The sequence below is a fragment of the Oculina patagonica genome, chromosome 7, assembly GCF_052425735.1.
Source record: "Oculina patagonica isolate OP01 chromosome 7, crgOcupat, whole genome shotgun sequence".
Lineage (NCBI taxonomy): Eukaryota > Metazoa > Cnidaria > Anthozoa > Scleractinia > Oculinidae > Oculina > Oculina patagonica.
In genome coordinates this window covers 11,371,393-11,385,169 of record NC_135764.1, presented here as the reverse complement: position 1 = coordinate 11,385,169, position 13,777 = coordinate 11,371,393, and the positions used below count along the sequence as shown (strand labels likewise).

Sequence of the window (13,777 nt, the reverse complement as noted above, 5' to 3'; positions counted from 1 at the left end):
ATTCTCTTCTTTACTACTCTGTTTACTACTTTGGTTGTTCGATCGCAACACATGGGTAACCAGGCTTTTATTCAACCGAGAAGACCTGGATGCTAAACTAATTTGCATTTGGTGTTACGGCGAATAATAAAAACACTGGGTAGGAAAAACTTTTACTGTTGCTAGGAGATTTTGGTTTTTGGCCAATCACTAAACCGAACAAACAATGGGTATTGTTTTTTAATTTCGTGTTGAGCTCGTAAGATCAACGAGCCTCTCAATCCCCTAGTGAGGTATGAAAAAGGTGACAAACTTGAGCCTTTCCCCACATGGACGAAGAAAGGTTTGGCAACCGGAAATGAATTTTGGTTTATTTTCAACGGTGGGAAAAAATGTAAATTTCGGATAGTTTTGTGGTCGTTGTCGTTATTTTTGAAGGCTTTCGCTATGGAGTAAGCTGGAGTTGTCTTAAATTGCCTAAACAAGCAACGAGTGACTTTTAACCGGTGCAGCATAAACGGGAAAACACAGGCGTTGAACTCTATGCGTGTGTTTTGTGATCACAACTTACAAATACGAATATTCAAATCTATTCACTAATTGTTGTTGTGAATATTTAAGCTTCGAAAAATCGGCTTTTACGACTGAGTTTTTGAAATAAAATAAATAAGAAAAATTTCCGCATAGGGTGAGTTAGTTTTTATGCAGGTTTTTTGACGAATTTAAGCTTGTAAGAGAATTTAAGCTTGTAAGAGCGCTTGGGCAATTTAAAAAACTAATTGAACGAATACTCTAGGGCACGGCATTCGTGGAAAGCAGCTTTTTATTTTTGTACATATATTTTTATATTTCTCCTCTTTCTTGTATATATATTCATAATTAGATTGTTGTATTGTAGCTGATGAATTTGACCGTGTTTTTAAATAAAGATTATCCATCCATCCATCCATCCTTCTTTGTTTAATGTTTTCGACACGTATATATATTACAATTATTTACATGCGGCGTGCAATTTATTATCGTCGGAGAATCCACTACTGTTTCTGGAATGTAGCCGATAAAACTTTATTTTCTCCGATCCACTCACTACTTCTCTCAACATTAAAACGTCAGGCAGTAAAATAAAGAAAAGTAGTAAGAGCGGGCGAGCCCGTATTATTTCAATTTACTTCAAAGGTGATGTTAATAGTTCTTAACTCCAATTCATAGTCGCAAAATTCAACCATTTAATTAAGCAAGACTCCAACGACTTCGGGTAAACCCACGTTCACCTCATCCCACTCCCTGTGTGAATGAATGGTTTCCTTTGTATAACCCCCAGGTGGGCCACCTTTACATTCCTTATAAGGAAAATGACCACCTTTGGATCTTACGAGCTTCACACGAAAGAAGGGATTATCTTCCTACCCATGGTATTATACACAGTAGTCCCAAATGCAAATTAGCTTAGCGGTCCACATGTAAGAATACCTACCCCCAAAGGCATGAAATGGTTCTTTTTTTTTTCGGGAAGTGGCCAGGGGCACTCCAAATGCAAATTAGTTTAGCATCCAGGTCTTCTCGGTTGAATAAAAGCCTGGTTACCGATGTATTGTGATCGAACAACGAAAGAAGTAAACAGAGTAGTAAAGAAAAGACTTTTGTGGTAAGATATTAGCTTTTAACTTAGAAAAACTCCACTTATCCTATAGCTCGTGCTCCCACGAAACGCGTATACAGCGTAACTACACAGCTGATGCAAAATTCGCGGCGTATTCTACAGTTCCTCTCAATGTCCAGTGTTCTCCCTAGGTATCTAAGGCCAGGCGGGCCGCCTAGCTTGATTCACAGGAAAATCGTTGCCGCCTGGCTTAAAAATTGAAGATGTAACACAACCCTACTGTTTGAGATCTGGAACGAGAATTCCTTTCCATAAGCAAAGACGAAATCACATTTTCACTGTGTTTTCGCACCTTTAATATCTTTATAAAAGTCATTTACCCTTGCATTAATGTGTTTAAATCTGTGAGTGTGATGCATTCGTTTTGTTGAGCAGCAGCTACCTTAGCTTTATCGAATTGCTACAGAAACACAACAGCACTTCAAGGTGTCGTACATGGAATACTAAATGAAGTTCTTGTGTTCGTATAAAGAATTGGGAACTCAGCCGATTTGGGTTGCTCAGAAAAGAAACTAAAATTAGTAAATTTTACTCTGGAAAAAAGACAGAAAAGTGATAGTAACGTGGGGGGAACAAGTTCCGCAAATCAGGTTTTAACGGCATTTAAAAATCAGAGTCAGAATACCACCTGGCCTTCCCAAAATCCTAGGGAGAACACTGATGTCTATATGCTATTAGATGTCGTAGTAAGGCCATGTTACTGAGTTCGGCTACTTAATGCCGACCGTAAAGGATCTTTTGTAGTGATAATGTGCGGAAAAGTACATTGTCGATACTCGCTTCTATTTGCTTCTTGTTAACTGAAGTTTCAATCAAACTGAGATATTATTCATCTGGTCGCTAACAACTAAATATTGTCCACAGTCTATAACACAACTAGTTTTACATCGCGTGCTTTCCACAGTTTTTATTCCTTAAAAAGTAGTTAATTGCGATATTGCAGGTTCCTTCTCCAGCGGATTATTTAATTTCCGTATATTTTGAAGGATTGGAAGGTCAGAATTAATCTCTGGTGAAGTCTTCTTCTATAGGTAGAGCTTTTGGATGTTCTACTTCAGTTCCCACATCATCGAGTTCATCAAGAATTGTCGATTTCAGTTCAACGGCTTGATCTCGGCGTGCATAACAACAGTAGCATGAACCGCAAATGCGCAGGCACGGGCAACCCTTCGGCACAGGCTGAGCTGGCTTTCCATTGATAAGAGGGCACAAATAACAACTGACAACAAGTATTCCAAGACTCAAGGCGACAAATGATGACTTGTTCATCTTCGGTTGGCTAGACTGCGAATTAAACGTCAGTAAACTCAGGGACTGAAGATCAACAAGTTATGAAAGCTGAACGATCACTACTTAACAATAAGACGCCAAGCTCGAAGTTTCTATCGGCTGATATAATTAGTTCTGTTAATTGATTATACAATGCCCCCTAATTTATAATTTACTTTGTTACCGTTGTCGCTTTAACATTTAAAGTGTATTGTACGCCAGAACACTGCATGCAAAAAGTGCAAAAGGTTGTCGCCATTTAAAGTTTAACTGTTGAATACCAGAGTTTCAAAAAGAGCGCGGTAAAATTTAAAGGCACGAAATTTAAAGGCACGAGTCGCAAACGTTTTCGCTCAGCCTTAACACGCCATACAAAACTTTTAAATCCGAAGCAAAACAGTTTTTAAATGGAACACGAATTCGGCGAAGCGCTCGAATATAAGGCATTTTAAAACAATGCACACATTTGCTTTTTAGCAGATTGCAAAAAACTAACTATGAAATGACATCTACTATTACGCCGTTACATAAAAACTAGTATGTAGAGACACTGGTTTACTTACTCTGAATTTTTGCTTCCTTGGAGAGCCTCAAATCTATCTTTCAACACTGTCGCATTGGAATGGTAGTTTGTAATATTTCAACTGTTCCTTTATATACCTGATAACAGAGTCGTTTTACGACACTTTTAAAAATCTAGTAATGGCTCTGGAGAATTTAAGTGTTTTATCAAAGTTATCAAGATTTCTATCATCAAGCGAGTATGCGAATGAAATTAGACTAAAAGGCTGCTTCTAAAATGTCACGTTCCAGCCCTCAAGAAGTCAGATCGGAACCCCTTATCGCAAGTATCTTTACATGTTTATCTTTCATTATATACTACTGCACGCAATTTGAACCTTACAAAGTCTTTTATTAAAAACATTATACAAAACAAACGGAAACTGTCACCACTAAAATCAAACAAACGACTTTCGAATCGGACGACCATCTATATCAATATCTGTTTTAAAGGAAATTATTGATTAATTTATTAACAGAACGGAATGAAACACTTTCAATACAATACAAGGTTGTAAAATCTACAAGGATTGACTTGTATTCCAAATGCCCCTAATGAGTATCATACTTTCTTTTCTTGATTGATAACGGATCGTCTATATTGCTCAGTTAAGTCTTTGTAAATGACCTGTTATCATGATCCATTTAATTTTTATCAGCATTTAGTAATAACTTGTCAATATAAGAACTTGGCAAGACGTCCAACGAAATTAACGGTAAGATTCCATTGTAAAGGACGTCTGAAAATAACTTGTGATATTGCGATGCGTGTGAAAATACGTGATGGAATAACGTTTTCGTTCACAGTTAGCTGTTTGTTTGGACACACCCAAATTTCCTGCCAACCTTTCCGTGATGATACACAAGATTTTAGATGTAAAAATCTGTTAGCTCAGATTACGAACATTGTCATGCGCTGAAATTATGAGTTAAAATAAATTAACTCCGTTGAAGTATGGTAGTGTCATATCAGATACAAAACCACCAGGGACCTCGCGATTTTTGATCATGCAACCACTTCTAAGTTCAAGGCTAGTTTAATCTGTGGACAAAAATAAATAGATAAAAACATGCGTGTCGCACGCACGCTACGAAAAGGACTGAGTGTTTATCTCTGGATTTATCAACTTGTATCGCTATTGATGCAATATTGTACAAAAGTATCGAGATAAGTGCCACGTGACACACTTCTTTATATATATTAGAACCTCTTATTTTCTGCCAAGGCTGAAAGTTCTCATCTTCTTCGAAGATTTTAGCCTAAATGTTTTAAAAATGTTCTTATTTTTTCAAAATTTTAAAAACAAAGTGGTATTGCTGTAATTTATTCCTAACCGATATGTACATGCCCACCTCACCAATAAGTGATGACAATGTTGGTTACAGGTCAGGATTGAATAAAGAATTATTCATTTAGTTAGTAACAAATGGGAAAAAATAAAACTCGTTCTTCACCAAATTTTAGCCTTGGGCACGTTCTTAGGACTTTCTTAAATTTTGGCCTTTTCCAGCCTCGACGTTCTTATAAAGAAAGGTTCTTATACTGAGAAAGATCACAGTGCACTGTTTTGATCCCGGCCGGGGGGGGGGGGGGGTACTCTATATATTTTTGGGTGGGGGTGTGCCGCTGGGACTCTGAAACCCTTGCCCTATACCAGACCATGTTCAAATGATTTCGAAACCCTTTACTAGGCCAAACACCAAAATTCGCTACCCTATCCACAACTTGCTGTTTTCAAAACTGTGTCACTATTTGTGTTTATAATGGAAAACCATCTGTCAACATTGCTGCCGCGATGATATTTTTAACGTTTAAGAAGGCCTCTTCCTCCTCCGAGTTTGTATTTCTATTCTGGACTTAATTCCTCATACAACTGATCAGTTTTCTGGCAAATGATACCCTATTCTACTAAACTGCTTGAAAATCATACCCTTCACAGTGGCACATACCTATATAGCTCATATATGGGAGTGCCCCCCCCCCCGGGGTTTTTGATAACCAATGCATTTGGCGTGTCTGATTTTTGAATTGCGAAATGGTTTCTGCTATTCATTTACAATCGACTTACTCATTCAATACTACCAATTTGTGCAATGGTTATCTCTGGCAGTTATCAAATCGTGTCGCTTTGGATGCAATATATATTTTGCTCGTGTCGACTGTGCCGCGCAATACTGTTTTGATAACCACAACACCTCGCTGTCCCAATTCTTAAACTGTTCGTCTGGTAATTTCCCTCTTTACAATGGACTAACTATCTTCGGCATGAAATCGGCATAAGTCTTTCCGCCGTGACATTTTCGATTATTCGATTAAGGCCCAACCTCGAATTACCGCCCACCTTGAAAAAATAAGCGCTCACCCTGTAGGTAGCAAAAGTTAATAAGCGCCCAGCCTCGAATAAGTGCCCACCCCCAACCTCCCTCAAAACATCCCTGAAGTGCACAAGAGGAGTATTGATTATTTTTGAAATTACGATTGAAATTGACTTAGTACTACTAAGAGTCTTCCTTGAAGACCGACCGTATTTTACAAAAACTTTCAATGAACAGTTGAAGCTTTGCTTTGGTACGTCTTCACGTTTTTTTCATTATTCATTACAATAAACTTACTACTTGTTAAAAATGGTGAAAATTTAATAATCGCCCAACCTCGAATAAGCGCCCACCTCGACTGTCCTTATTGTCTCTTGCTGTTTAAATTCAACTTCAACTTTTATTACAATACAATATCAGTTTTAATATACAGGCTAAGCCGCATCAAATTGAGGCGGCTAGTCTATATTCATATAATATCTTTAGAAGAAGTCGGTTTTTACCACTCGTATTTACAGAAAACAACACTTTCGTCGCTGCTTTGAATTTAGTAGCAAAGCAAATGTTTGGCATGGTAGATAGTCAACGAGGCGCGTAGTCCAATCCCTGAACTCTCTCTTCCACGCGCCCTTTATAGGGGTTGAACCCAAGCACGCAAAGAAAGAGTCCAGGATAACTTGCATGCGCATGCTCAGAACGAATCAATCAGAAGCGAGGAGTGTGGCGTCACTTGCTTGGGACGCGGGCGCTAGGCTAAAACTTGCTCGCTCAAATGACGAATTCAACTACGTGACCGAGTGCGCGAATAAATGCAAGACAAAAACTGTGCTCAATTGCATCAAAAACCAGTTCAATAAACAGCTACAAAATATAGTTGACGGAAAGCGATTTTTGTTTTGGCCGTTAGCTTTTAGCAGACACTGACTGCAAAGCTAGGCTTTATAAAGTTATTCCGGTGATCCTGCTTTAGTACACGGTCGCGTAGTTGAACTCGTCATCTGTGCGCGCGCATTTTCAATAGTGCTGCCAAATATGGTTTTTCCCCCAATTTTGGGGAAAAAACTGGCGCATGCGCATGCAAGTTATCCTGGCCTTCCCTCTTCTTGCGCCTGGGTTCAGCCCCTATAAAACGCGCGCTGAAGAGAGAGTTCAGGGACTGGACTACGAGGCGCGTAGCACCGAGTTGGCTATTACGATCTCATATGCAACAAGCGCGAGTGGAATAATTGTTTTATTGAAAACACCCGAATAATTGCAATATTTGATAGAGGGAAGGCGTTGGCCTATACGGGGAGGCTCCGCCCGAAAGGGGTACCTTTTTCAGGCTTCAGGCATATAAAAGGGTTGTGATTTCACAAGTTTAGGTATATGAATGGGTAGAAAATTCTGTCATTAAGATATTTAAAAAGGCCTTTAAATGATTTTAAATTAAATATTTCGAACAGACGCAACTTATGGCTGTATCGTCTTCATCAAAAGAAAATATTTTCTCTTGTCTTCATTTATTAAGCACTACATAAAATGTCAAGAAAACGTCCTGTTTTTAAGTATATGTCGTGTGGTGTAGGTATATGAAAGGGGCACAGTCTGGCCACAAAAACAGGATCGGGGTGCTCCCTTACTTCTTCCTCGAGTTTAGTAACGTTAATTGGGGTAGGAAGGGGCACCAAATGTTCGCGATTGATCCCGTGAGGAGCGAGGGTTCTAAACTTGCAAGGCAAGTCTCCCGTATTGTGAAGCCTGTGGCGCAACACTTTAATCGCCCAGGCCATTCAGTCCAAGACATGCATGTCGCGGTATTAAAATCAGGCTTGGTCAACAAGGAAATCCGTCAGCGCGAGGAGATGTTCAAGTTTAGAACCCTCGCTCCTCACGGGATCAATCGCGATTTCTCGTTTCTTTAATCGTCCCGGAAATCGTTCAAGCTTCACGCGCGCGTGCACATTAATTTAAGGACGGTGCCTACTAATAACGAAGTAATTTTGCCTGGCCGAAGACTGTGCAAGACTATAGATGTTACCAAGGGCTATTAAAATCCAAAAAGAAAATTGGGGGTAGCCACGCAAATTTTCGAGATAATTTGGTTTGAAAACTGGAAAAAAACTGCTGACGTGGCATTTTAAAGAAAACGTAAAAGAAAATAAAATTCCTTGCAAATTCCATTTGAAATTGGTTTTTCATGAAGAAAATCAACATTAAATATAACAATCTTTAAAATAACTAACAAATAATGTCTTTGAAACTGCGTGATCTACGATTTTATTAACAAAATAATTGTGTTTGAGCAGTTTTTGACTCTAACAGCTCTCTCGTGCACGGCCATAAAATCGGCCTAATTTTTTTTCACTTAATGACAAACTAAACATGTGCTCTATAGACTTACCACTTCCATTTTATAAAATAAAAAGTAGGGGTCACCGGGCGTTTTTAAAAGTTATACGAGTTCTTTTCAAGCTCTATCGAATCGTTTTTGGGGTCTGTTACATTTTTCCTTTCCCCTCCCTAGCGAGTTAAATATTTGCATCTCTCTCGCGCGCGCCATATGTAGCTAGCAGTTTGCGAGTTACGTTTAAGCGCTTAGCGATTTGTTTTAAACTATTAATGTGAGCCATTTTTAGAGGTCAATGGTAACTAAAATGTTGCTTTTCCGCTGTACCTGGCTTAGTATATGCCCATAAACTGGATTTCGTCGCACCAGAAATCTTTCTTGATTTCTAGTCGCGCGCTTGGTCGCGTAGTTGAACTCGTCATTTTGCGCGAGCAAATTAATCAAAAGCGCGCGCGTCCAGTGTGTTCGATGCATTGCGTGTGCGCAGAACAAGTGCGCAGTAACAATAGGAGGCACCGTCCTTAAGGCGCGCGCGAACAGTATTTGTACTGTTTGCATACGAGTGCAAATAACGAACGGTGCTGTTTAGTCTTTTTGCTCACCCTGAAGAAGGCAGTATTGCCGAAACGTCGGTCAAATCGTACCGAAACTGTTAGCGTCAATAACACTTAAAATTATGATATTTCATCTCGTACAAGACGCTACGCAGTTGTTACAAATTTTTACAAATTTTCCTCATTCCTATAAACGCCCCTATTTTAATAAGCGCCCTTATTGGGGATAACTATCCGCTACTGAAGTCATTGACGTTGGATCATACTCATTAACATTTACCGTGCCATATATTTACTGCTAAAATGAACAATTCTTTTAAAATTAACTAAACTTTCTACTGTTACAGTTTCTGTTATTGTTAGTTATTTTAATATTTATTTAAGTTTGTTTTGAACATTTGGTTGTTTCTCAAAAAAATAAAATAAGCGCCCTTTCTCGAATTAGCACCCTCCCAACAGTAAATAAGCGCCCGGGCGCTAAATCGAATCATTACGGTAGCTAGACTGCGAAGTTTTCAGTTACCTAAACCCAGGCAATGAAGATCAACAAGCTCAGGCTACGTTTACACGGACACGGTTATCAATCGACATGGTTTTATGACCTCGAAACCGCATCGAAAACGACACGGCTTCGAAGTGTTTACACGGAGCCTATTTAACGATTTTCCGACTGTTTTTGAATGTTGAATGTGTGATTGTATAAGCAAGCGCTGATCTCTATGCTTGTTTCACCATGTTTACCCTTCGCAAGCCAGCCAGTTCGTGCCAAAATACATGGCCGTTTTCAAATCGATGCGGTTTCGCCGTTTCTGACCGTTTACACGACAACGAAACCGTATCGTTTTGAAAACGCTCCACTTTGACAGCGTTTTCAAAACGATCCGGTTACAGTGGTGGTCTCGATCGGTGCCGTGTAAACGAAAGGCGTAACCGCATCGCTTTCGATGCGGTTACAAATGAAACCGTGTCCGTGTAAACAGTGCCTCAATCATTACTTCATTGGATTTCACGTGATACTTGCATTTTTAATGTTTAGAATGGTTGTCTTTAAAAACCTTTTACTAATGATACACTTATGTCCAGGATTGAACGCAAGTATTGTTTAATGAGTATTTCATGTTTGACTGTGTTATTTGACATTTCCATATTACTTCATATTTGACAAATTTTGGTGTGCTTTGGTGAACTATTATAAGTGAGGACACTTTGTGATGCCTGTCATGAGGAACGTGAATCTCATTAGCGTTCAATCCTGGACATATCTGAACTTGCAGAGCTATTTCCAGAAATGTTTATGAGCCATACTCGACAGAGAGGGAGCGCTAGATTCTAGTTTGATGTTCCTGCTTCAGTATTTCATTCCCTCGAGCATTTTTACATGTAACTGTGGAAATCACTTTTAAGTAAAACATTAGCAATTCAAATTCCTTCTCCAAGTTGATTTTGTGTTCGAAAAAGTGGCCAACGGTTTCTTTTACCGGGCCCTACGATTATATCTTTCATATAAATTTTCGCGTGATAATTTCTGTCACCCCGTGACACCCCGCGTCATTTTTGTCTTAATGTTGTTCGTAGAATATGTTGAGACTTCACTAAGAAAATGACGTGTTTGCCGTTCGTATCTACAACCAAAAATTATTTCTGAACCGCGGAAAGCGGAAAAGATATACGTTTCCCGATTGCTGCATACTTGCTAACATCGTGTAGCTTACTTTTGATAGATATATCCTGGCATGTTTGATTGGTGGTACCGGAGGCTAATTTCAACATTTATAGCACAAATTTACATGCATAAAATCTGTAAAAATAATTGTTATCGGGATCATATTTTCACAGGTGAATCTTTTATTTGTGCTGATTCTCTCAAAAATAGTTTTTTTCAAAAAGAATTAAAAGAATTTCTGTAATATGATCTTTTATGGGTGTGGTCGAAACCTTCACATTTTACTTTTTTCGATATAACTCAAAGAGAATTGCTTGGACTTCGATAAGCTTTGGTAAATTTATATGTATCACTTTAAGCAGGAATTATGTGAGAGTACGTCAAAGAATAAGAGAAAGAATAACAGATATGTCAAGAAATATGATTTCGCACCTTTCAAAAATGTGTCATCCTGCCACGGGCCTTATATTTGTAGACATTTGACGTACTCCCACATTAAAGTTCGTTCACGTATATATTCGATCTCTGCAAAGTTTCGTGTCTTTCCAGTAAAACTACAAAAAGTAATATAATTTCACAAACTACCACCTTTCAAATAACGTGGCGGTAAAGTCGTGAAATCACCATTTCATACTTCCTTCCCAGTGTTAAATTTATTATATCGGCATCCTTAATATACATATCTCCATCGATTTATTTCTACCACGAATCGCGTATACAACGTAACTACACAGCTGATGCAAAATTCGCGGCGTATTCTACAGTTCCTCTCAATGTATGTCTGCTATTACATGTTGTAGCAAGGCACTATTATATTCGGCCACTTAATATAATGACTTTAAGGATATTTTGTAATGTTAATGTGCGGAAAATTAAAGTACATTGTCGATACTTGGTTCTATTGCTTATCGTTAACTGAGGCTTCAATTAAACTGAAATATTATTAATCTGGTCGCTAACAACTAAAACACACTAAATGTTGTCCACAGTCTATAACTGAACAGTTTTACATCGCGGGCTCTCCACAGTTTTTATTCCTTAAAACGTAGTTAATTGCGATATTGCAGGTTCCCTCTCCTGCGGCTTATTACATTTCCGTATATTTCGAAGGATTGGAAGGTCAGAATTAATCTCTGGTGTAGTATTCTTCCATATGTAAAGCTTTTGGATGTTCTACTTCAGTTCCCGCATCATGGAGTTCTTCAAGAATTGTCGATTTCAGTTCTACGGCTTGCTCTCTGTGTGCTTCGCAACATGCCAAATTCAGTCGACAACAGTTGTTCGGCACAGGCTGCGCTGGCTTCCCATGGATAACAGGGCACAAATAAGAACTGACAACAAGTATTCCGAGACTCAAGGCGACAAGTGATGACTTGTTCATCTTCGGTTGGCTCAGTAGACTGCGAATTAAACGACAGTTAACTCGTGCAGTGACTGAAGATCAACAAGCTATGAAAGCTGAACGATCACTACAATGGATTATTCGTCAGTGATATTTGCATTTTTGCTGTTAAGTTTGGTTGCCTTGTGAAACCGTTTACTTGTGATATCCCCTGGAGGTTAGCCAAACTTCACCAGAAATCCTAGCGCCGAACATTGGGGCACAGTCTCCCTGGCGTTTCTGTTGATTAAAAAATTGAGTAAAAACCCGCGAGTAGGAACCTGCCTTTTCTCAAGTTAGCCTATTAAACAAGTTTTTACATAAATGGGTATTTAGGTTCTTAATAGGCTTTCCTATTTTCTGAAGAAAAAATTGACATTGTTGCTAATCGAATTTTTACTAGTATCCAGCCTTTTTCTTTTATGAAACTTGCATACCATTTTATTTATATTTACGTGATTGTATCTATTACAATATTTTATGATTTTCAACATTGGCATTCACATTGCAATTGAGGTGACAAGGCTCCTAGGTGTCTGCAAAGACGATCCAGAAAGTCGACTTATCTTATTCCCTAAAAGTAAACATTTTAATCGAAATTAGAAAATAAGAACCTGATTTTAAATTATAGGCTAAAGTGGTTCTTATATAGAGGGTGTCTAACTGGCAAATTTTAGCCTAACAGGTTCTTAAAAATTAGGTTCTTACTTGCAGATTTTTTCTATTGCGATACATAAATACAATATTGGATTTTTCCCATACACACTTAAAAAGAGAAACCTTCCCAGGTAGATTTATCGGTCATAACCGACAAAGTGAGTGATATAAGGAAAACTGAAGACGGTATTTTCCCCTAAAAATTATAAATCACAAAGATTGAGTCGACAACGCAAGTGGACATAAGTTTTTAATTTGCTTCAACTTGAAGTCTCCGTTCCGCCAGGACTTGCGGTCACTTGCGTTGAATTGCAATGACTTGCGTTCACTTTGATCGGGATCAAATTTGCACGTAAATGTGTAACGCAAGTTTTTCACCGTTTGGCCACCCAACGCAAGTCTTGCTGTTTGATTCAAGTAATGAATTGCAGCGCATGCAGTAGCATTGAAATGGATTTTCTGACAATTTGCTTGCCCTTGCAAGTAAACATGCTAGTCCGTTTGGCCACCAACGTTAAGTCTGTACGGGATCAGTTGTGGAAAACGCACGGCCGGAGTCCCTGGGTACGGGGTCCCGGGGTGGTCCCGGGGTTTGTAGAAAACGCGGGGTACCGGAGCACCCGCTTGAGTATCTTTCCTTCACGAAATGTTTACATTTAGTTATAAGCTTTTGATACAAAGAAGCACGTTTCACGAAGATCAAGAGTTAGTTGGTGATGCATTTTAAAAGACAAATATTAAACTTGTCTTTTTAGCCAGAAAGATATTTTTTCATTATTTTTTCGGTTTTCCAAACCCCGGACTCCGCGTTCCCCACAGAACTCCGAAGCCCGCGTTTTCAACAGAACCTGGGACCCCGTACCCCAACAGCCCGCATTTTTCACAGACCCCGTGACCTCGGCCCCGCGTTTTCCACTAATCCGCCTGTATAGGTAATTTCAACTTGCTATTACTAGCATCCACTTGCGTTAACGTTTGGTCAGGGCTTTGGGCTCGAAATGGTTGCAAAGATTTATCAGGCATCATTTTACTTTTCTTTGCGATCGTTTGCAAGTATTCCATTGTCAGTTTATAGTTGTCCAAGATATGGTTATCTCTTAACCAAAGTTCGATTCATGCTAACATTAGGAATGGGAACAGGATCAGCTGTTTTTACGTTTTAGCTGTGACAGGTTGTTTTTTCTAGAGTACTGTTCGTTACGCACTGCGTATTCCCACGTGTCGTCAATGTCTTGCTTGAGAACGTGCTCTACATGGCCAATGCTTTCGTTGAATTCATCTTTCATTTTTTGAATTTCTCCTTCCAGAATTTTTTGAAACTTTGTTTCCAATTCAGTCAACTTTGTGGTCATAGCTGCTTCAAGTCGCGCCGTCATCTCATCTAGTTTAGAATCCAGTGCGGCGTTGA

At 38.9% G+C, this 13,777-nt stretch overlaps 1 long non-coding RNA gene across 1 annotated transcript; it reads right to left on the bottom strand.

Annotated features, from left to right (window-relative positions):
• Nucleotides 1-920: 920 nt before the first annotated feature.
• LOC144659780 (uncharacterized) lies at nt 921-3,590 on the bottom strand. Its single transcript, XR_013571960.1, has 3 exons — nt 3,472-3,590; nt 2,296-2,923; nt 921-1,746 (listed from the first exon to the last, which is right to left on the bottom strand). It is a non-coding gene; the product is annotated as an uncharacterized LOC144659780 (long non-coding RNA).
• Nucleotides 3,591-13,777: the final 10,187 nt, after the last annotated feature.